The sequence below is a fragment of the Euleptes europaea genome, chromosome 8 (genome assembly GCF_029931775.1).
Source record: "Euleptes europaea isolate rEulEur1 chromosome 8, rEulEur1.hap1, whole genome shotgun sequence".
Classification (NCBI taxonomy): Eukaryota; Metazoa; Chordata; class Lepidosauria; order Squamata; family Sphaerodactylidae; genus Euleptes; species Euleptes europaea.
The window spans coordinates 71,782,900-71,804,574 of NC_079319.1; the positions used below are offsets into that span (position 1 = coordinate 71,782,900).

Here is a 21,675-nt window from a genome sequence, read left to right on the forward strand (position 1 = left end):
CTTTTTGTTCTGAATTTGATAAATTGATCTTCCTACTTTTTGACTCTGCTTCGCATGTAACCTTTAGAATATCACAATTTGCTACTGCAGCCAGGAAGATTAGAGCTCTTGAAGTTAAGAAAAATTCTTCACAGGAATTCAAATAAGGTTTTACCAGAGATTGCATATGTAATTGATTTTACCAGGGTAATGCATACCATTGTAATTTTATCTTTTTTTGATATAATTTTACGTTTTCTGTATTTATGTAAGGAAGTTTTGTAATGACCTATGGCTAAACAAATAAACAAATACCAGAACAACAGCAAAAGTACAAAATGAGGCAGATTTAAGTAGGCCTGGCTGATAAATACATTTCTTTTCCAGAGAGATACCAAGATTACTGGCATTGTAGTCTTATATGAATATAGTTATGGAATCAGCATTTAAGATCTATTGCTAACTGTACAGAATGTACAAACACATGAAAAGAAAATCTCTTTCCTCCCCATTCCACCCTCTCCTAATAATTCCTTTAAGTGCTTTAGAAAATGTGCCAACCAGCATCACCTTAATCCAGTGGGCTTAATTCTCCCTTTCAAATTGGTAAAATTTTACTGAATACTGAAAATCTGGTTCAGTAGTGGTATTTCTGCTTTGCTACCAAACCTTGTAAATTGCCTGAATTTCTACAATGAATTCTGTTAATTCAGGAGATAATCCCTCCTGTGATTTTTAATTTGATGGTGTCACGCTGGAGGATAATAACTTGCAGTCTGAAGATTTGGCTCTTGATCCAGCTGACATACTGAGCCTGGATGTTTACTCTGGGCAGTCTATGAATGGCCCACAGACCAGGCTTTGGATCAGAACCTCAGAATGCACCTGAGACCCCTTCTACAGAATATCCCAGAAAGGCGCAAAGGTGCTTCATTTTATTTCTTAATTCAGCCTACCCTTTCCCATCCCTCCAAACTGATAGCAGAGTCTTGATTAACTGCAGGATTTTTGACAGTGGCACGCAAACAGATCCATCTCTCAGATTTATATTTTTATGCCTTATACTATGTTTACCTCTAGAATCCAATCGTGCCAGATGGCTACAATATAACTCAGTTTGTTATCCTTTTAGCACTATAAACCCCATCAAATAGACGATGTCATCACCAACATCTCCCTCCCAGAGACAAAACTTTCCCGCCTAACATTTATCTACCTGATCAACCAATTTTATTTCCCCCTCTATCTACACACTTCTGGGGTATAAAGATAGCCTCAGTAACCTCCAGTATGCTCTGTGTGTGCGTTCGTGCGTGCACCAGGAAAATTGGCTGACATGGCACAGAACAGTAAGCGATATCCGGATAGAAACAGCACTGAAGCTGCAACCGTTTAAATATTGTCCTGAGACCCACCACAGGTACCTTGAAGATCATGAGATGGTTCCCATTTTGGTCCTACCACCTCCTCCGTTCACATGAACACATGAAGCTGTGTTATACTGAATCAGACCCTTGGTCCATCAAAGTCAGTATTGTCTACTCAGACCAGCAGTGGCTCTCCAGGGTCTCAGGTGGAGGTCTTTTACATCACCTACTTTCCTATTCCCTTTAACTGGAGATGCTGGGGATTGAACCTGGGACCTTCTGCATGCCAAGCAGATGCTCTACCACTGAGCCACAGCCCCTCCTTCCTTTCATCATATTTCCTGAACAGGCTCATATGTCTATTTTCTTACACACACACCCGTTCCTTTTAGACTATCAGAATATAGCAGGTGCTAATTTAGCAAAAGTTAGGATTTATAGATTTGTTATTTTATTGTGTGTGTGTGTGTGTGTGAATGTACCTTTTATTCCTCTTGCTAATTCTGTATACTATTAGTTTATATTAATAAAAGTTAAACTTCAAACGTATGTCTGGTTATTACTGGGAATCTCCCCATTCTTACACGAAGCGTTTCCCAAATCCAGAATCTTGCTGTACACCTGATAGGTTTCAGTAAAATAGTCTAGGGTACACATAGGCGCTTGACACTTAAAGGGGACGCTCACATATAGGCCATTTGGGTAACTGTAGGTCACCTCCTCAAGACCAATACTGAAGATGTTCTGGCCACTAAAATAATATTGTTGAATACAGTGGGCTGATAGTCCACATATTTCCATCTTTACTACACATGAAGCAGTCCAGCCCCAATCACCCATTTAAAACCCAACAAAGAGTGGCTAAAGCCACATCAGTAATCATGATCTCCAATGGTTTTTAAAATGGATCCCTTTTTTCATTTTAGTGAATGTGGTACCAATACAAGTTGGCTTTTCATACGTTAAAATGTTGGATCAACAAGTGAAATTTATGATTATGGAAAAAAAGGTTGTTTTATTTGTATAAACACAAAGTAGCTAAGCATTTCATCATTGCGGCTCACAGCCTCCTCGGATGGTTCCAAAGACAAATAAAGAGAGCTCCCAAACAGCATATCCTCCCTTGCCAGATTGCCGCTCAGACAAAAAAGTACAGCAGGTGGCTATCTACCGTTCCAAATTAAACCATATACTGCATAGAACATTACACTAATCATTGTGTGATTCCTTTTGTTTAATATTGCTCATCATCTTCAATTTTCAAAGTGAAAAGAAAATTGCTTTAATGATGGATAAACCATAAAAGGGAAGCAATGATGATCTGAATGGTATTATTTAAAATTGTGTAACGGGACAGAAAAGCTTTGGCCTCTGTCTTCTCCCCTTTACTCTCTCAATATTATTACTCTCTCAATATTATTGTTTTATTAAGTAAACCAGGCATATCTGGAACAAACTCTAGCCGGTTAACATTCTTCCAACAGATAGCTTAGAACAGTGGTTCCCAACCTTTTTTTGGCCATGCCCCACCTAAGCATCTCTAAAATCCTGATGCCCCCCCCCCCATGACATATAATTCTTAGCGGGCTTTCCCCCTCTCCATTGTCACCAGCTGACCACCGTGTACATTCTGATTTTAATTTTAAAATTGTATGTCACAATATATATTTATATACTGTATATGAGGCCCCTAGAACCATAAGGCAAAAAAATCACTGTTAATAACTCATTCTCGAATTGCCCCCCGTGGGGCGTGTGCCCCACATTGGGAACCACTGGCTTAGAACATCATCAACTGCTAAATACTGATCAGACACAGATGTCCACGTCTAACTGTCCCCCTCCTCGATTGCCTCTAAAAGAGTTTTTCCCACAACCCTTCTTATATCTTCCAACCCAGACAAAGTATGGCAACAGTGAAAACAAGGAGAATAGTACAGGTACAGATTTATTGTAGATAGCCAAGGGCCATTACAATCAAGTAGACAAAATCAAATCAGATTCAACGAGAAAACAGTAAAAAAATAAATTTAAATCAAATACAAATATTGTCCGGTTTAACTGCAATGCTGGCTCGAATTTTCCTGGCCGCTAGGGCAAAAGAGACATGTTGTAAGTAACAGCAGAGCCAGTATCGGACAGGAGAAGAGAAGGCTTCTCCTGATCACTACAACAGCTAATCTTGGATAAAAACGAGACAAGAAATTTAGATCTGGGGTCATGGTGCAAAGAACAATACAACACGTAATGGGAGAGGTCCTCGAGTTCTGAGGATTCGCAAATACATAAGTGAGAGGCCATCGGGATTTGGGCATAGCGTCTGGCTAACATAGCTGTTGGCCTGGAGAATGGCATTATGCTTTAAGAGCCATCCATAGTGGAAATAGGTCCTGAGTTCTAGTAGTGTTGAGCATCTCCCGAAAGGAAGAGCTTGAGTGTCCCATCACAGCCAGCTGGTTCTGTAACACCTGAGACTCCACGATGCAGAGGGCAGCTCCCTGTTATTCAGACACAAAACACATCCCCTCCAAAAATGGCCTGCATGCCTGTTCTAAAAGTGGGATAACTACAGAACAAGTCCACACAGGCCACGTGCCACACATACAAAATGTACCTCACCCTCAATATTGAGAGATACCTGTCACAGGTAAGCCTGCCAGCTGCTCTACAACTGTTGTTTTTTTGGCCTGGGACTATAATTATTTGCAGCTTTGCACCTGTCTGAAGTCAAGAGAGACTGGATTTTTTTTTTTTTTTTGGCAACAACATTAACCCTCAAGGTTTAAATTTAAACATATGTTTAGTCAGCTATTAAAGAGTCCCTGCCTTAAACTACATAAAGTCCCACCAGTTTTCTGTATGTTCGTAACTGACTAAAGAAAAGATAAAAGTGAACAGAATAATGAAACTAGGACACTTCAGTGTAACACTACATCAGATCTAAAAGCTGTAGTGGGCGCATACAATGGGCCACAGTATCTCCATTCTAGGTAACTGCTCAATTAGCGTTTTGGAAACATTTCAGTTCCATTTTTTAAAATAAAAAGAATCCCTTTGATTGTGTTTAGAAGCAGGGGAATACTTCACATCTGCTTTTGTGCACTGGCAGCACCACCCACTATTGAGCAATTTGAATTAGTCAGCGTATTAATTAGTTCTAAACGATCCAGCAAAACACCAGTCTGAGGGAAAGACACTTTCTATAGACTTAACCGCCCCGCATCCAGTTATGACTCTCTGATCCAGATGGTACAAAGTCTTTTTTATTATTTTTTAAAAGACGACCACTAACACTTGGTAAATAAAGTACATATGGTAAGCACAACTTTATCTGCAAGAAAAACACACAATTCCTCCGGTTACCTACCTGCCTACGCCATCTGTCAAACAGATGGTTCAAGTTTCATTCATAAGATTAGGTAGGGGCGGATAACTGACAGAAGGAGCCTCGAGGTAAATTCGATTCCATGTACCAGCCTGCAGCGCACCTATTTTGAAACATTCGGCATTAGGACAGAATATGTCAGTCCCCTTTGCTCAGGGGCACGTCATGTACACCCTGTTCTCCTGTGCACAGGTTTTACAGTGCTTGTTTTCCAAACAGAACATCAGAACAAGGTGGAGCAATTCACTGTGACCCACATCTGAAATACATCACAAGTCAGACAGCCAGAAGAAACCACACATTATGAGCTTATTAGCTCAAGTTAAACTAACGTAAGGATGGTTGAAGTACCAAGTTATCATGCCATGCAACAATGCCTGACACTAGTCTTTGAATGTTTCACGAATTTAAAACAACTCCAAAAAGGCAGCTTATTACAGCATGGGTTATCTAGTCTCATTCCTTCTACCAAGGTGCTCTGAGGAATGACACTAGCCAAATTAAGCAAAAATAACATTTATGAGAGCTCCTCTCAGCAGACTATTTCAGCACACTCTTTTTCACAATTGCTTTTACTGTTTTCGTTGATACTGAGTCTGATTGCAAACATAGCTCTCAATGCAACAAAGGAGACAAGAGTTCACAATTCAGTGTCAGTCACCTGATTGGGTACGACAACTGGCATTAAAGAAACTGTCAGGGGAAGTTCACATATCTATAGATAATGAAGAAACACTTCTGCTTCATTCATTATGACAAGTTGACAGGTACAGTTTTAGCCAAAAACACAACCAAAATAAAAAAGAAACCCAGAACCTCTGCACGTTAATATTTTACTTTTTTCACAGCACTTTAAAGATTAGAAAAGTTTTTTCATAAATCAAATTACAGCACATCATACATGAATCAATTAAAATCACAATTCCTAAAAAAAAAAACTTTACATGCTTTTCTACAGAAAACTGAAATTCAGTCATCTTGTTGCCACTGGGTAACATAGATAATTCAATATCTAATCAGCACCAAGTCCAATGGATTCAGGAATGAAGTACTGCCAGTTTTTACATGCTGAGTTTATCTGAATATTACTGCTCGTTTTTAATGCAGCTTACATTTCTTTTAGTATATTTTTAGCGTATTTTATTTAATTGGGCTATGTCCCTTCTAAGACCTGTAAGGAATATTTTGACTGAGAGAGTACCATATAAATGTATCAAAGCTTTCTTCTGTTCACTACATTATAAGATAATATGCGTTTAGAGTGCTACAGCATTCATTTAGAACTTCTCTTGCATCCAACAAAATACAGGGGAGAGGAAGGTTTATTTGCAACATCATGAATATATCCAATGAGGAGTAAAAAAAATATTTTTATATATTTAGACACTACTGTCTAAATTTAACTCCTGCCACTCTCATCAGATCTTGGAGGCTAAGCAGGGTTGGCCCTAGTCAGTACTTGGATGGGAGACCACCAAGGAAGTCCAAGGTTGCTACACAGAGGCAAGCAATGGCAAACCACCTCTGAACGTCTCTTGCCTTGAAAGCCCTGCACGGTCACCGTTAAGTCAGATGTGACTTGACACAGATAGACGCACAAATACAAGGTGTTATGAAATTAAAAAATCTCCCATTTGTGCAACTTGTACCTTACACCTCAGCAATTTTCAGAGCAATGCAGTTTACATACGCTCAACCTGCATTATTAAGGGACAGCCACCTAGGCTGAAAGCAGCAGACACAATTTGGGCTATTCTACTTCCTTTTATTTTAATAATATTGACCCAAACTTTTACCACTAGGCAACACCAAACTTGGTGTTGGCTAGTATGATAAATGTTAGCCAAATGACCCTTTCAACAGCCCCCCTGTAACTACATAGTTTCCAGGCAACTCTCAGAAGGGAGAGTAATTACCTCACACAATTTCTTAATTTCAGCTACATTCATCACAGACTACAACAGAGCAAATACAACTGTTTAACTAAATACTGTTCCTACATAAAGTACTATTAAAGAGATTCCAAAGGTTTGTGAGAAACATACTTAATGATGCTTAGGTGATGTTCCATAGTTGTATCATCAAATGGTGGAGATAGCTAGGTGATGTCTTTTTATTATGGAAAGGTGACCACAGAAGTTTGTTAGAATTTAAAGTTTAGTTGAATGTACAAGACGAAAATGTTAAATTTGACCTCATAGCGATGACAAGAAAATTGTTTAGATGTCAAGGGTCATAAGGGAGCAGGATAAACTCTATACGAATCTTTATAAAAAACCAACAGATAAAAACTTCCTTTTGAGATAGGAGAGTCACCAACCAAAACATTTGAGGGATAGTTTACCATTCAGCCAATTCTTACAGCTTAGAAGAAATTGCTCAAATATTAACAACTTCAGAAGGGAGGCTTCCATTCCTAAATACAATTTAGGTAGTAGATCCTAAGTAACTACCAATTTAGGTGGTTTTCCAAATCGCACACTACAGTCTGCTTATTTAAAAGCCTTGGTATCAGACAGGAAAAGATTACTCATGAACAAAGGGAAAACTGCTTGTGATGGGATTATATGTAGTTTTCTTATAATAATGTAAATATGGGCACAAAAAAGAGTATTTGTAAAAACTGGTATTTGCTAAAGAATATTTCTTTATGTGATAAGAAACCCATAATTGCTTTTAGCAGAACTAAGAATCTGAGGGAACATCTTGTCCACAGCAACACTAAAAAATAAGTTACTCATCAAAGAGTCTTACCTGGTACTAATCCTCCCCAGGGACATTTTGCCTGTGGAAATTGTAACTGTTGTAAACTAACATGCAACATGAAATACACTGTCAATCCTTCAGATAAGAAAAAATATATACTAAAGTATTTCACAACATGCAACTCTGCATATGTCATATACATTATCCAGTGCCCCTGTAATAAACTTCATGTTAAAAAAAAAAAATAAGGAACTTAAGAACACGTACAACAGAACACAAAATCAATATTAAACTGAAGAGAACAAGTGCCCCACTGGCTAAATATTTTATTGAAAACAATCATGATCGCTCTGATTTTATTTTTTGGGGTGTGCAGAAATTAACCTGTAAAAATGAAAGGCTGTTATTGGAAAAAAAGAAACAGATTGGATTGTTAGAAACTAGGGTTAAATTGGTCTCAGGAACTGTATCATCTTCTATCAAACAGAGAAATACAAGTAGAGAACTGAAAAAACTTGTAGAGATAGATGGGCAGCGGCTCCCTCCCTCTCAACTGTCCACCGACACTTCCCTCTCCCTCTCAATAGCATGCTGCAGCTTCCCCCCTTCCCTTTCTCAACAGCATGCTGAGGCTTCCCCTCCCTCTCTCTTGCTCTTGCTCTCTCTCAATGGCGTGCCAATGCTTCCCCCACCAATAGCACGTCAAGGCTTCTTCCCCCCATTCTCTCTCTCTCTTCCTCAGCAGCTCATCTGGAGCAGGTCGGGGAGGTGGGCTGAGCCTTCCCCCCACACCCTCCTTCTTGGCAGCTCATCCCGACTACCCTGGGCATGCGCGCTGAGGCCCCCACTGGACCCACCATGGGGGAGGTTTTGGGTGGGGAATTAAAAATGCCCAGGGTTTTGTTTTTTTTAAAAAAAAAAAAACTTTTCAGAATGTTCTGCAGACCTAGTGGGTCCCCCAAGTCTGCAGAAACATTTGTGAGTTTTCCCCCATCCATGGATTTAGGTATCCACAGATAGGGGCACACACAGAAATTAGATATACAGATTGCATCATCTATACACTAGTATATAGAATGGTGCAGTGGCAAACTGCTACTGATCTATGCTTTTTGGAAAATTACTGCAAGACTAACAGGTTGGTAGCATTCATTTAGGCATAAAAAAAGATTCTTTAAATTTGAGTCAAAACCTATTGAGTGCTGGACAGCTTTATCTTACTTCTCTTACAGGGACTTTCCCCTCCTTTCTTCTCCATTTACCAGCATGCAATCTCAAGGTCAGAATAAACTCTAGAGGTTTTGTATGTTGATAATTTATTGTACAACCTGTATTTTGATTTTTAATATAATGTTCTATTTACTTACATTATTTTGACTAAATAACTATTTGTGTAAACTCAGTAATGCAATTACATATTAAACATTACAGATTCCCTTGAAGGAGCCTGTTGGTGAAATGTGCAGGGAATGTCAGGGAATTTTAATTGAGTAATAAAATATGTATATATTTTATTTTGCACCATCGTTCTTGGTCTTATTTTGTATCTCCCAGTGACTGGTGTAGCCCTTTTGTTTCTCCTTGCCACTAACAGGAAATCAATAAAGATGGTCATACTGTAAAGGAACTTTAATTAGGACAGATATTCACAATTAAATTACTCCTTATTTCTCTGTAATCCTTGGTTTCTCAGCACTTTCTGAGGAGCAAAGAATAGCTTTCCAGCATACATTCAATATAAATGAAGAGAAATGCACATTTTAAAAAGTGCATTGTGGAGTCTAGTATAACAGATACTTAAAGGGTAATTGTTTTTTGTGTGTTTGGTTTATATTGCCATAAGTTCAAACACACCCTGACCTGGATAGCCCAGGCAAGCCTGATCTTGTCAGAACTCAGAAGTTAAGCAGGGTAACCCCTTGCAAGTATTTGGATGGGAGTCCTCTAAGGAATACCAGGGGAATGACACAGAGACAGGCAATGGCAAACTACCTCTGAATGTAGGAAGCTACCATTTGAAATTGGGCCATTAGCCCATCTAGCCTAGGATTGTCTGTTCTTACTAGCATTATAAAAGCACATGTTCTAATCCTAAATTACAGTCCTTCTCTAAAGATATGCCCCATCTTCCTACAGCATGCCCCCCTTTCCTGTAGGGTCTCGACTTATCTTGGAACTGAACCCATAACAAGAATCATGCCCCTAGACTAATAAGCCTGATGAGCAGTTATTCAGCCTCGAAAAACAAAGGAACATACTTTGAACATGTGTGACAAGTTTTAACCTAGTGTTACAGTGCTCACAGGATATATTTTATACAAATGATATAAATATAGAAAATGCTGAAATGGTGAATTAAACTGAAGTCCAACAAGAAAATTATTCTTTGGTGGAGGCAAGACTGAAACTGCACTATTCACAGTACAAAAATAAGTTGTGTGTGGTTGTCAAAGGACTTTAAGGCCGAAGTCTTCCTTAAGGGTGATGGGTTGGTCAAGACAAACAACAAGAGCTGAACTGTAAATATTCACACTCCAGGTAATGCTTCCACCAGTCCCCTTTCTAACAGAGACCAAGGGACCAAGCCTCTAGTTTCTTGGGTGGTTCTAGCAGCTCCATAGCTAACGACTCTTCTGCAAGGGGGGGGGAAGGGTTCCTTTTCTCAGCAAAACAAACTCACATCTGCCTTGAATAGAGGCTATTCCTGTCTGCGGAAGGGGGCAGATCACCAGTCTTAGATCCTTCTGAGCTAGAGATCTGCCAGGACCCATGAAGGGCCAGACCAAATGATTTTGCGAGCCTTAAATGGCCCCCGGGCCTGACGTTCCCCACCCCTGCTGTAGCCAATATGGGCTAGTACTGGATTCAGATTGAAGCCCCAAAACCCAAGCACACCACAAAATATAATTAAAGTGATTTATTAGAAGATTGTGCAGGAATATACAATAAAAGAGCAGAGAACACTGAGGAGACAACAACAAAGCTAAATATCTAACCTAAGCACTTTTCCAAGTCTTGGTTCTAAGTCCAGATGTTACCTGGCAAGATTGAATCCCAGCATCAAGAGTCAACATGTTTTCTTGATCTTTCTACATCAGGGGTGGGGAACCTTTTTTCTGCCAAGGGCCATTTGGATATTTATAACATCAATAGCGGCCACACAAAATTATCAGCTTAAAAATTAGCCTGCTATATTTGGTCAAACATTTAGCCAAGAGGTGTGACCGGAGACGGCTCCGAGTGTCTGCCACATAGAGCGACTCGCTTTTGAGCTCTGCTGTCCCCAGCTGGGTCCAAGAGATTCAGGCAGGGCAGCATCCTTCTGAGCTAGAGATCTGCCAGGACACATGAAGGGCCAGACCAAATGATTTTGCGGGCCTTATACGGCCCCCGGGCCTGACGTTCCCCACCCCTGTTCTACATAAAGCCTATACATATTCACAGATACAGATTCCTAAACATCCATGAGAAGATGCAAAGACAAGGCATTTCAGTTAAATATCAGTAGAAACAAATAAAGCGAGGACTGCTATTAAATAAAATTTCCTTGTGTGTGTGCGTGCACTGTCAAGCCACAGCTGAATTATGGCAATCCCTGGTGGGGTTTTCAAGGCAAGAGACGTTCGGAGGTGGATTGCCATTGCCTGCTTCCGCATCACGACCCTGGTAGTCCTTGGAGGTCTTAGAACTTTATAAAAATGCTAAATTTTAAGGGTGTTTTTTTTAAAAATTGGTTTCCACATTACTAAACATCCTTGTTTCTGTCCATCCTGGCGACAGGCCTTTTCTACCAACGGAGGGGACCCACACAGCTTCTTATGATTTTAAGGAACCAGTTTTTTTTTTTTTTTTTAAAAAAACCTGTAACCTTCCCCTCAGTTACCAGATCTTCTTAAAATAGCAAGTATAAAGGCTGCCGTGAGGGAAAATTTGTGGTCAGCAAGCAGAACACGGAGATCACTGAGGCAGCACAGGTTTCCAGCAAGTCGGAGTTGGTTGTAGCTTCAGAGTGTGATTTGAATTTTTCCTTAATGCTTTCAGGTACAAACAGGCTTCTAAGGACTAACCCCTAGGGTTAGTCTCTCACACACACAGGATTCCACCACACCAGCCTGCCCTTTCCCCAGAGTCAGACTGAATGGTACAAGGTCTGCTCCATCACCAGAGGCAGGCCTCACAGCCGGGTAGTCTGTGCTCTCCCAGAGGTAGAGCTAAACCTCTCTGCCACACTACCAGGATGAGCTACCCTTTGAAAGGTCTGCTCTTTTATTCAGGCAGTCCCAGATAATCGCTGCACTTTCCCTGAAGCAGATCTGAACTCCTCCCTGCCGTGCCTCCTCCAACAGTCCTTCCTCCACTGCTGGAGCACTGCCCTAGGCTCAGATGACTATCTGTTTTTCCCTCCAGGGCAGGAGAGCCTCCTGTCCATCACAGTCTTCATATGTGGTTGCCCATTCCCCCATTTTATCCTCCATACCAGGCACACTCACTCTCCATCTTCTTCCCCATCTGCCACCACAACAACTGTCTCCACCATAGTGTCAGCCGTCTCTTCTATACCCTGGTACTTCTAAGCTCTCTTCCTCAACTTCCACCCCCTCATCTTTCAGTTGAATCAAAATTTCCTTTTTGTCTCATGGGGATGACTTAAACTTTGTTTTAGAGTCCGGCTCTCCCTTCCATCTGGCCTTGGGCAGAAATCAAGCCATTTGCAAAATCTACCAAGGATTTGAGCACGTAACTCAGTTAGGCTTAATTAATCTCTAATAGAAATACACAGTATGAATCCATCCCATGGATTTATAATGTGAGGCAATCACAAAGCTGACCGGCTTTGCTTTTTTGCAGACATATCCATCAGCACAGCTCTGCCTGGGAGCTATGGTGACATCATCACAGAGTAGCTTCACGATGCTTTATGAAGTTTGCAAACTGGATTTCTTTTACAAAATTAATTTTTTTAAATAGGCGGTCTCCCCTCTCTCTCAGGAAAACAACTACACAGTAATTGACCAGACTCTGTGTCATTAGTGGTACATATCTTGGATTTGCAACTAAAAGGAAAGAACTGACAAGAGAAAAGGTCTATCAAAACAATCACGGCAATTATGAATTACTCATGTGAGTTGAAAAAGAAAAATTATAACAGGAATTCAAAAATACTAAGAGCCCATTACTAAAAGGGGGGGAGCTTGATAGGAGCTGGTGTGACCCTGCGCTGTCGTAGGTGCCACCTTATAATGGAATAAAGTGTCACCTACCCCGGCGCAGGAGCAAGCACGCTGGCATCTGGGTGCCACCAGCCCCCGCTGCCAGTGCAGCCACGCCGGCAGGGCTTTCCCAAAAGGGAAAGCCTGCACCGGCGTGGGCGTGGGGGGGGGGGCGTTCTTGTGGAGTTCTTGGCCTGGAATTTTGCCCTGGAAACGCCCCCTCATGCTGCAGCGGTGCTGCGCTACCTTTTTTGGTGGTGCAGCCCTGTTGTAGGCAATGGAGGATTGCCCCAATTTTTAAATTTTTGAATGTCTTTTTTTTTTTACCTCCTCAGAGGCTTCCCAGCCACTGTGGATCCGCCCCGCTTCTGGGTTGGGCTGCCCATGCTGAAAGTTTTTCACATATGTTGGGCAGGCAATGCTCACAACAACCTTGTAAGATGGCCAGCATAAACCCCATAGTACTTAGTGATGGGTGAGGGCTACTTCGCAAGTTCATGACTGAGCTAGGAAGTCAGGTCGATGAAGAGCTCACAGCAAACTTCTGCATGTCTGTGATGGGTGAACAATACTTGTTGCTATATTCATTTCTACCTCCCCTCATGCAAAGAACACAGTTAAAAACCTCTCTTTTTCCAGAAGCCATCAAAAAAAGTCCAATTTGCAAAAGTGCATGGGGGCAAACTGAAGTTTGTCCCCGCCCCCCACCCACAAAGCAGGATTCTAAACCCTGGTTGCAGCTGAAAGTATGCAGTCTTAACTAATATGGTTTGTATTATTTGTTTCAATTATAGATCGAGTTTGTTTCCACTCATGGGTTTTCACTCAAAGTCTTACTGAATCATGCAGTTTCAAGCATACAGGCTGAAGAGTATGCATGCATTTTTGCTCATGGTTTCACTGCACCTACTAAACAGACACAAGCAGTAGGAATGCACATTCACACTTTTGGAACTGTTCTAAAACAGCCCTCCAACACATTCAACCTAAACTAAACCTGATTCTTGCTCCAAAGCTGATAAGCACATAACACAGAGGTGTGGTTGAAGGCTTTCACGGTCAGAGTTCATTGGTTCTTGTGGGTTATCCGGGCTGTGCGACCGTGGTCTTGGTATTTTCTTTCCTGATGTTTCGCCAGCAGCTGTGGCCGGCATCTTCAGAGGAGTAACACTGAAGGACAGTCCTTCAGTGTTACTCCTCTGAAAATGCCTGCCACAGCTGCTGGCGAAACGTCAGGAAAGAAAATACCAAGACCACGGTCACACAGCCCGGATAACCCACAAGAACCAACAGAGGTGTGGGTTTTCTGAAGTCCTACACACAGGGGAAGGAAAGAGTTGGTGAAAAGCACAAATAGTAGCTGGGCTACTAAGTCCAATTTGATGGACTCCTGGTTGAAAGGGTTTAAATTTTTGCAAGTGTAAAGGCATAACACAGCAAAACATTAGCTGACCAAACTCTGACACAAGAAACAGAGAATGTTCTGTGTGAACATGCCATGAATGTGACAGCACAAAGCTCATTATGCTGAAGTGTTCTTAAACTTCTGCAACACCTTTCCCTTTGACAGAACCCCAACTTTCAGCCTAAATACTTGTTTAAGACACAATTCAGTGGCAAATCTAATAAGACTGTTATATGGCTAGCAGTGGTTGCAGCACAGAACACAATACAAAAAGGTGCTTATAGTTCTGGAGATGGAGCTAAAACGGATTGATAAATCTTAATAAAAAGACAGGGAGTCACATTAAACTTTCAAAAGCCTACTAAATGCCTAAGCATCATATAGAGAAGTACAGGAACCAACAGAAATGTTCAGCATATACTTTAGGTAGCAAATATACCGTAGCTCAGGGGTGTCAAATATACGGCACGCAGGCCGAATTCGGCCCCTTGAGAGCTCTTATCCATCCCACCAGCCAGCCAAGGCAGCCATTTCCCCAGTCCTGATCTGGGCTGGCGAGCCCACTGCAGGCTCACCAGCTGAGGCAGCCACCCCCGCCCCCAGTCCCGAGGTGTCAATGATCAAAGAATGTTAAATAAAAGAAAATACTATAAAAATGCTATTGTCTTAAGCATGTTTGTAATTTAAGTAAAAAATAAAGTAAAAAAATAATATCATTAATTGGCTTTGCCTGTGTCTTCCATGAAGTTTGTATCTCCAGTACCTGGCATTAAATTTTATGGTGCACATGGCCCGGCCTGACCAAGTGACATTTATGTCATATCCGGCCCTCGTAACAATTGAGTTAGACACCCTTTAGCTAGATCCTCAACAGGGGATAAGTGACCATCCAGCACTCTGTGATAAAACGATTACAAATATAGTAGTTCAGAAAGATGCTAGAATTGCCCAAGTAACCTAAAACCAAATAGTCTTAAAAAAAAAAAAAAGCAGCCAGTTGCTGGGATTGCTTTTAAGTATAAAATCACCACCACTTACTAAAAGAACAAACAATTTAGGATCGAAACAATCTTCATTCTGCATAAAAGATTTTTAAAAACTTGGTACTAAGGAATCTGAACTGCAACTTATTTTCAAAGTAGTATATTTTAGGTACATATTATTAGGAATATCTGATCTGCACAGTCTGTATGCTATGTTTTGATTTTCAACACACTGCCGCTGCAACTCTTGTGTCAACATAATAGGTATTTCGGGCTACTAAGCAGCTCATAAAAGCCCTAACATTCACCTTTCACATTCTGTTCTTAGTATTGGAAGATATCAGGAATAACAGCAACAAACAAACAAACCAGAACTGTAGCTGAAGTAAGGCTTCAGATTACCTACCCTGGTAACTAAAATGGGTCTAAATGCCACCCATATGCCTGCAAGATTATGTATACACTCAGCACATAAACCAGAACCTCAAAGAAAGAGGATCTGTTCTAGGAAAAGACTACCGTATTCCCTGCATGTACATACGGTAGCTATTTCTTTCCATGGATGATAAGAGAAAATCCTGAGTATGAGGCACCGTACTGAGCATTGCAGGGTGCTGCACAACAAAGAAAAGTGCTACATTTTAGTAAAAAATGCAAACTAGTTGTCCAGACTGCTCAGGAGTGCCATCAAGCCTGCCCCTTTCAGAAATGCCCTTGGATAACCTTGAAATTCAAGAAAGGCAAGCTAACCAAATGTCATACTGGCAGCAAACTCTTGTCACCCAATCCGCAGGTGGATCAGGGACTCTGGTTTAACAGGAATAAACCAGGTGTAGACTTTTTAGGCACACTTTTAAAAGAAAACTGAAATGGGTTTTCAACAATGCTATTTCACTGTTTTCTCTGTTAGATCAAGCTGTGGACTTCTACGGTATGACGCATGGGTGCCCTGGCTAAGACAGAGGACAATTAAAAGAAAAGACAGATTGGTTTAGAAAAATGGAATGAATGCAAATGTATGGAAACAAAACAGAAAACAGCATTCTGCCCAAAAGAGTGTCTTAGCTCAACGTGCTAAACACTGCATGTAAAGGATCAGTCCACTGATTTTACTTAAAGATAGTTTCAAAGGGTAGTCAAGTTGCTCTGTAGTAGAACAGTTAAGATTCGAGTCTAGTAGCACCTTAGCGGCCAACACAATTTTTAGGGTATAAGCTTTCAAGCATCAAAGCTCTTTGATTCTTGAAAGCACATTCCCCAAAAGTCTTGTTGGTCTCTAAGGTGCTACTGGAATAGAATTCTTTTACTTAGGCGTGCTAGAAAAGCTAACACAAATTTCTGTGAGTCACAGATATGTATTTTTTTAAAAAACAACAACCAGTATGCACCATGGCAGTATGCACCATAGAGCCCCGTGGCACAGAGTGGTAAGCTGCAGTACTGCAGTCCAAGCTCTGCTTACAACCTGAGTTCAATCCCAACAGAAGTTGGTTTCAGGTAGCCGGCTCAAGGTTGACTCAGCCTTCCATCCTTCCGAGGTCAGTAAAATGAGTACCCAGCTTGCTGGGGGTAAAGGGAAGATGACTGAGGAAGGCACTGGCAAGCCACCCCATAAACAAAGTCTGCCTAGGAAACGTCAGGATGTGACATCACCCCATGGGTCAGGAACGACCAGGTGCTTGCACAGGGGACCTTTACCTTTAATGCACCATGGCAGTTTGACAAACACATGAACTGACCATCCCAGACAATGAAGACTACTTCAGTGTTTGAATCCAGTGTAATGTCAGATCTGATACGAGATGGAACCAATTACTATTTTTCTTTAAAGTATTTCAGTGCTTCAGCCTGTGGCAATTAAGATTCTCTTTCAGGCGACAAGGGAGAGAAGCTTTACAGGGGTTGTTGTGTTTTCCTTGCAGGTCACAAAGTTGTGCAAGAACAAATGGGCTAATCCAACTTTTTTTGTGAGCTAAGTCGTTTTTTGTGGATGATCTCCATGCCTCTAGTGAAATGAAGGGACAAAGAAACCAACTACTCCTGGGTAAAAATAATTTAAACCTTTGAAGGCAGCTGCCAAATTGTTGATACACATACCGGTTCCAAGATCACCATACCCCCCGCCAAGCATTTCTACAGCAACCAACAGTTACTGTTACAAAACATTTTAAACTTTGCCCAGCACACTTATATATTAATAACTGTCATAGCCTCCAAACACAACTCAGCACAGTTTCAAAAGGCCCTGAACTTAAAAACCACTCAGGTGGTTTTTAAGATGTTAAACATTAAACAGTGTGCATAATTCTGTAACAGACTGTTTTACTTTCCAAAAAAAAACATCCCATTAAACGATTATACCAAGATTCAGTGTGTGTGATACAGCGACTAAGAGATTAAGCCGCAAATCAGGAAGCCCTTGAATCAAATGTCAACGCTACCATCAATTTAATAGATGGCCTCCCTATCCAAGACCTATTTGCCATTGTAAGGAATATAATGAGATAAGCTGTCCAAAACATATCAACGCTAAGAGTTATTACGGAACATCATCAAGCTAATGTGGTGTAATGATTAGAGTGTTGGTGGACGAGGGGCCAGGTTTGAATTCCTACTCTGCCACGGAAGCTGGCTGGGCCAGCCACACACTCTGTCTAACCTACCTCACAGGATTGTTGTGAGGATAAAAGGGAGGTGGAAAAATGATGCAGGGACCCAAAGTAATAAAAAATAAAGAGAAAACAAGCTGCTTTTTAAGACAGGACCAGGCATTTTGCAATTTCCGCATAAATTTAGTACTCTTTTACCATGTACACAAGAAGCTACCTCATACTGAATCAGACCCTTGGTCCATCAGTCAGTATTGTCTACTCAGACCAGCAGCGGCTCTCCAGGGTCTCAGGTAGAGGTCTTTCACATCACCTACTTGCCTGGTCCCTTTAACTGGAGATGCCAGGGATTGAACCTGGGACCTTCTGCATGCCAAGCAGATGCTCTACAAACTGAGCCACAGCCGCTCCCCATAGCACTCAGCATTTTAAGCTGCCTTTCAGTCTTCCATAAAAGGCCAAAATGGGTACCAAAATGGGAAATAAGACTGGACCTTAAAACTGGACAATAACTTCTTAGTGAATGTATAAGTACCTTTTTCAAAACCTGTGCCATAAATCTGAACAGAGGTAGGCAAGCTCAAGAGTGCTAAACAATGGCACCATCAGGCCATTTTGCTTAGCTCACAGTGTGACCTCAATCCATAAGAACGACAAAGTTGTCCATAACATGTCCATATAATTTAGTTTTTAGATGTATTAGGATATGTTTACTGCAGAGTTCATTAAAAGGACTCATTCATCTGTATCCAGCAATCTCTAACAGCTTTCAAGTGGTCAAATATGCATTCACACAACTGTATTTTTTATCTTCACTGAAGATCTCCAAGTTATCTAGTTCTAACTGAGGTGCTGGTACTTCTGTTCCTCCTACCCAATAGAAGCCCACGTATGTGTGCCCCAAAGTGTTTGTTAATTGCTTTCCTACTTAATTCCTTCTGCCCAGGAATGGAAGTGTCAGACTACTAAGGCGAGACACCAACAGATGTAGGAGAGCATGTTGTGTGGCTGCATAGATGGCCATTCAAAGTTACGACCAAGTCAATCGGGATGCTTCATGACTTGAAAATTTGGTGCCAGATATTTAAAGACGGGGCACCAGTGGTTAGAAGCATCAAAGTTAGAATTACTCATTCCACAAGTAGTTTGATTGCTAGGGGCACCCTGAGCACTATGAGCTAGATGTTGGTGCATGTATTGATAAAAAGGGCACAAAAAGTTGGAGCTGAGTGAATATGAAAGTATGATCAAAGGCCCTATGGACCAATGACCTTGAATACATGAGAATGGGTTGCAGATTCCCTGTAGAACCACAACTTTTTTGCTGCTTTTTGAAAGGGCCAGTTACTATGTGTAGAGAGCAAGGGTGCCATACCTCCCGGTTCTTGTTGTATGCATGCTGAGAGAAGCAGCAGGACAGCAAGGCAAAGTCACTCAAGCAGCACAGAAGATTCCTCTATTGTTCCACCCAGAGTCATTCTTCACTGTGGTACACCTTCTGATTGTTTTTCTGTACCCAGATCTCTTGGTCTACTTCCTACAGTCCTGGCTTTAATATCCTGAAGCAACAGTTCTGGATCTCAGACTTCCTGCCACATAGTCCTGATGTCACATGATTTCTTGCTGTGTGCTTGCAGGGTGGGTCCCAGGTCTGAAAAGGCTGGGGTGGAATCATGCCTCATCAGTAAAGCATGTGCTTTGCCTTCAGAAAACCCCAGGTCTTCCCAGTTCAACGGATCAAGTAGTAGGTGATGTGGAAGATGACTACCTGAGACCCTGGAGAGCTACTGCTGGTCAGAATAGATAATACTGACCTTGATACACCAATGGTCTAGTTTAATATAAGACAGATTCATGTGTTCAGGACGATTGCTGTAGAGCATTATCAATAGACCTGCTGAAGTAGGGCAGGGGAGAATTACAGTCCTTGGGATGAGAAAAACAGTGGTTTTCTGTGTATGGTGAAATATCATTTCTATCAACTTGGAATTAATAAATTTCCACTTTAACTAATCTGGGTATTGAGTTTACTGAGGGATATTTATCCCACTTACTCTCATAAGCTCAGTTTCCCCAGAGACAGAGGGCCATCTGTGGCTCTCTGATACCCCAACGACCAGGCCACTCTGCCATTCTGCGGGGCAGAAGTGTTTCAGTCACAAACTGATTCAGGTTCAGTAACATTGTAGAAGACAGACAAAGCAGTTGAGATGAGTGGGGAGTATTTCTGATCGTTTTGAGCAAGTGCCCCTCTGCTCCAAATCATGCACCCACCATTGTAAAAGGGTAAGACTTGTAACAGCTGCAGCCAAAGGGGTCAGGGTTTTTTGACCAGGATAATTGGCTGCCCAGCACAGCATACTTAACAGCACACTAACAGCTGGTGTTCAGGAAAGCAGGTTTTTCTTGGCAAGAGAAGAGCGAACTCATTGCCAGGCTGCGGGTACTTCTGTCCACAATGGGCACACAATGCATGGGAGAGGAGGAATCTGTAATTCTTCCTCCACTAGCTACAGCACACCAGTTCAATCCAGCTCTCCCTCCCCCCCCCCCCCCCCCACGGCCTTATTCTTCCAAGTGGACCAGCTGCCTAACTAGAATTATAAGTATGGCTTATGCTCACTTCCAACAGATACCCATCTGCACGCCACACTAAACAATTGATTGCATAAACTGCCATGTGATTGTTGGGTAACAATCTCGTCTCTACAAAAACAGGCAATATATTTAAGGTTACATTTAAGGTTACATTAGATACACAGTGAGAATTATGCTCCTACCTATTCTACTTGCTGATAAACGGCCCCCTGTCAGAAGCATATTGGGTTGCACTGGTTTTTTAAAAAATCAGCATTAGAAACAGTTAGTGTAGCAACTGTGGTAAGTACAGAACAGGCAACATTAATTTTTGGACTGTTATACGGTAGCCCTATAGGTATTACCCAATTAATTCAAGTTAAGCCACAGAGTGTGGCTTTTGTTGCTACAGCTGAAGTGAAAGTCTGCCCGTTCATGAGAAAGTTTATAATTCCATCCACCGCTCCTGTGGAAAGCGGCAAGAAAGGGAAGAAGAAAAAGCACTGCTCATTCCACTAAGAAAGCTGCTCTCAACAAGGTCAGGGTTCAGGAATAATGTAAGACGGCTGAGCGGTTCATTTCCTCTGGCCTCACCGATGGCAACTGATAACTGAGACGAGAGAGAGAGAGAGAGAGAGAGAGAGAGAGAGAGAGAGAGAGAGAGCAGCGAGCTGGGATCAGGTCTGATGAGCAAGAGAGGCTGGCCGCTGCTTTTTTCTCTCTCAGGACTCAGAGGTGGCAGCTAGTGTCCAAGGAAAGGGTACTCCAAGCCGGACCTAGACTCAGATGTGATGCAAAGGCGCCCTCCACTGGCCTACCCTGGCACAATTGCTTCTCCTCTCAGGTGTGGGTTATTTGCAGGACTCTGAGCAACCAACATGCAATAGCTTATGATGACAGGGTTTTTAAAAATGCAATCAATTTCTAATTCACTTAACATAAGATGCAGATTTTCATGAAGCTGCCTTAAAGCATTGATCCATCTAGCTCAGTATTATTTACGTCAACTGACAGAAATCCTAGGAACACCGCATTAATGCGACTGGCACTAACATGCACAGGGGCCAGTCTATCACCACCAGCTAAAAAGGAATTATCTGAAACAAAGAGGATGCCACTCTGATGTTGAAGCACATCAGGCTTTCCCAACAAGCTGCCTCAATGAGAGACCAGCTAGGAAATAAACCTTCAAGCCACTTTGAACTTGTTGGAGAAAGAGTGGTACGTTAAGCACCATGAAGGTATGAAGGAGATAAATTAGAACTTGTTTTTCAAGACAGTGGACTACAAGAATCTGATATATTAACTTTACAGTCTACAGATTATTTTCTATAATTCAATTCACACAAACACTATCAATACGTCTTCTTTGTTTCCTATATAAACTCATCCTGTTTTGCACAGGGTAGGCTATTTTTGGACTACAATGGGCATCCTTTAAATAATGATATTTC

The 21,675-nt window shown here is 41.5% G+C and overlaps 1 protein-coding gene across 1 annotated transcript in view; it reads right to left on the reverse strand.

Moving 5' to 3' along the window:
* CDKAL1 (CDK5 regulatory subunit associated protein 1 like 1) overlaps positions 1-21,675 on the reverse strand; it is a 361,142-nt gene that overhangs the window by 287,055 nt on the left and 52,412 nt on the right. The window lies entirely within an intron of this gene.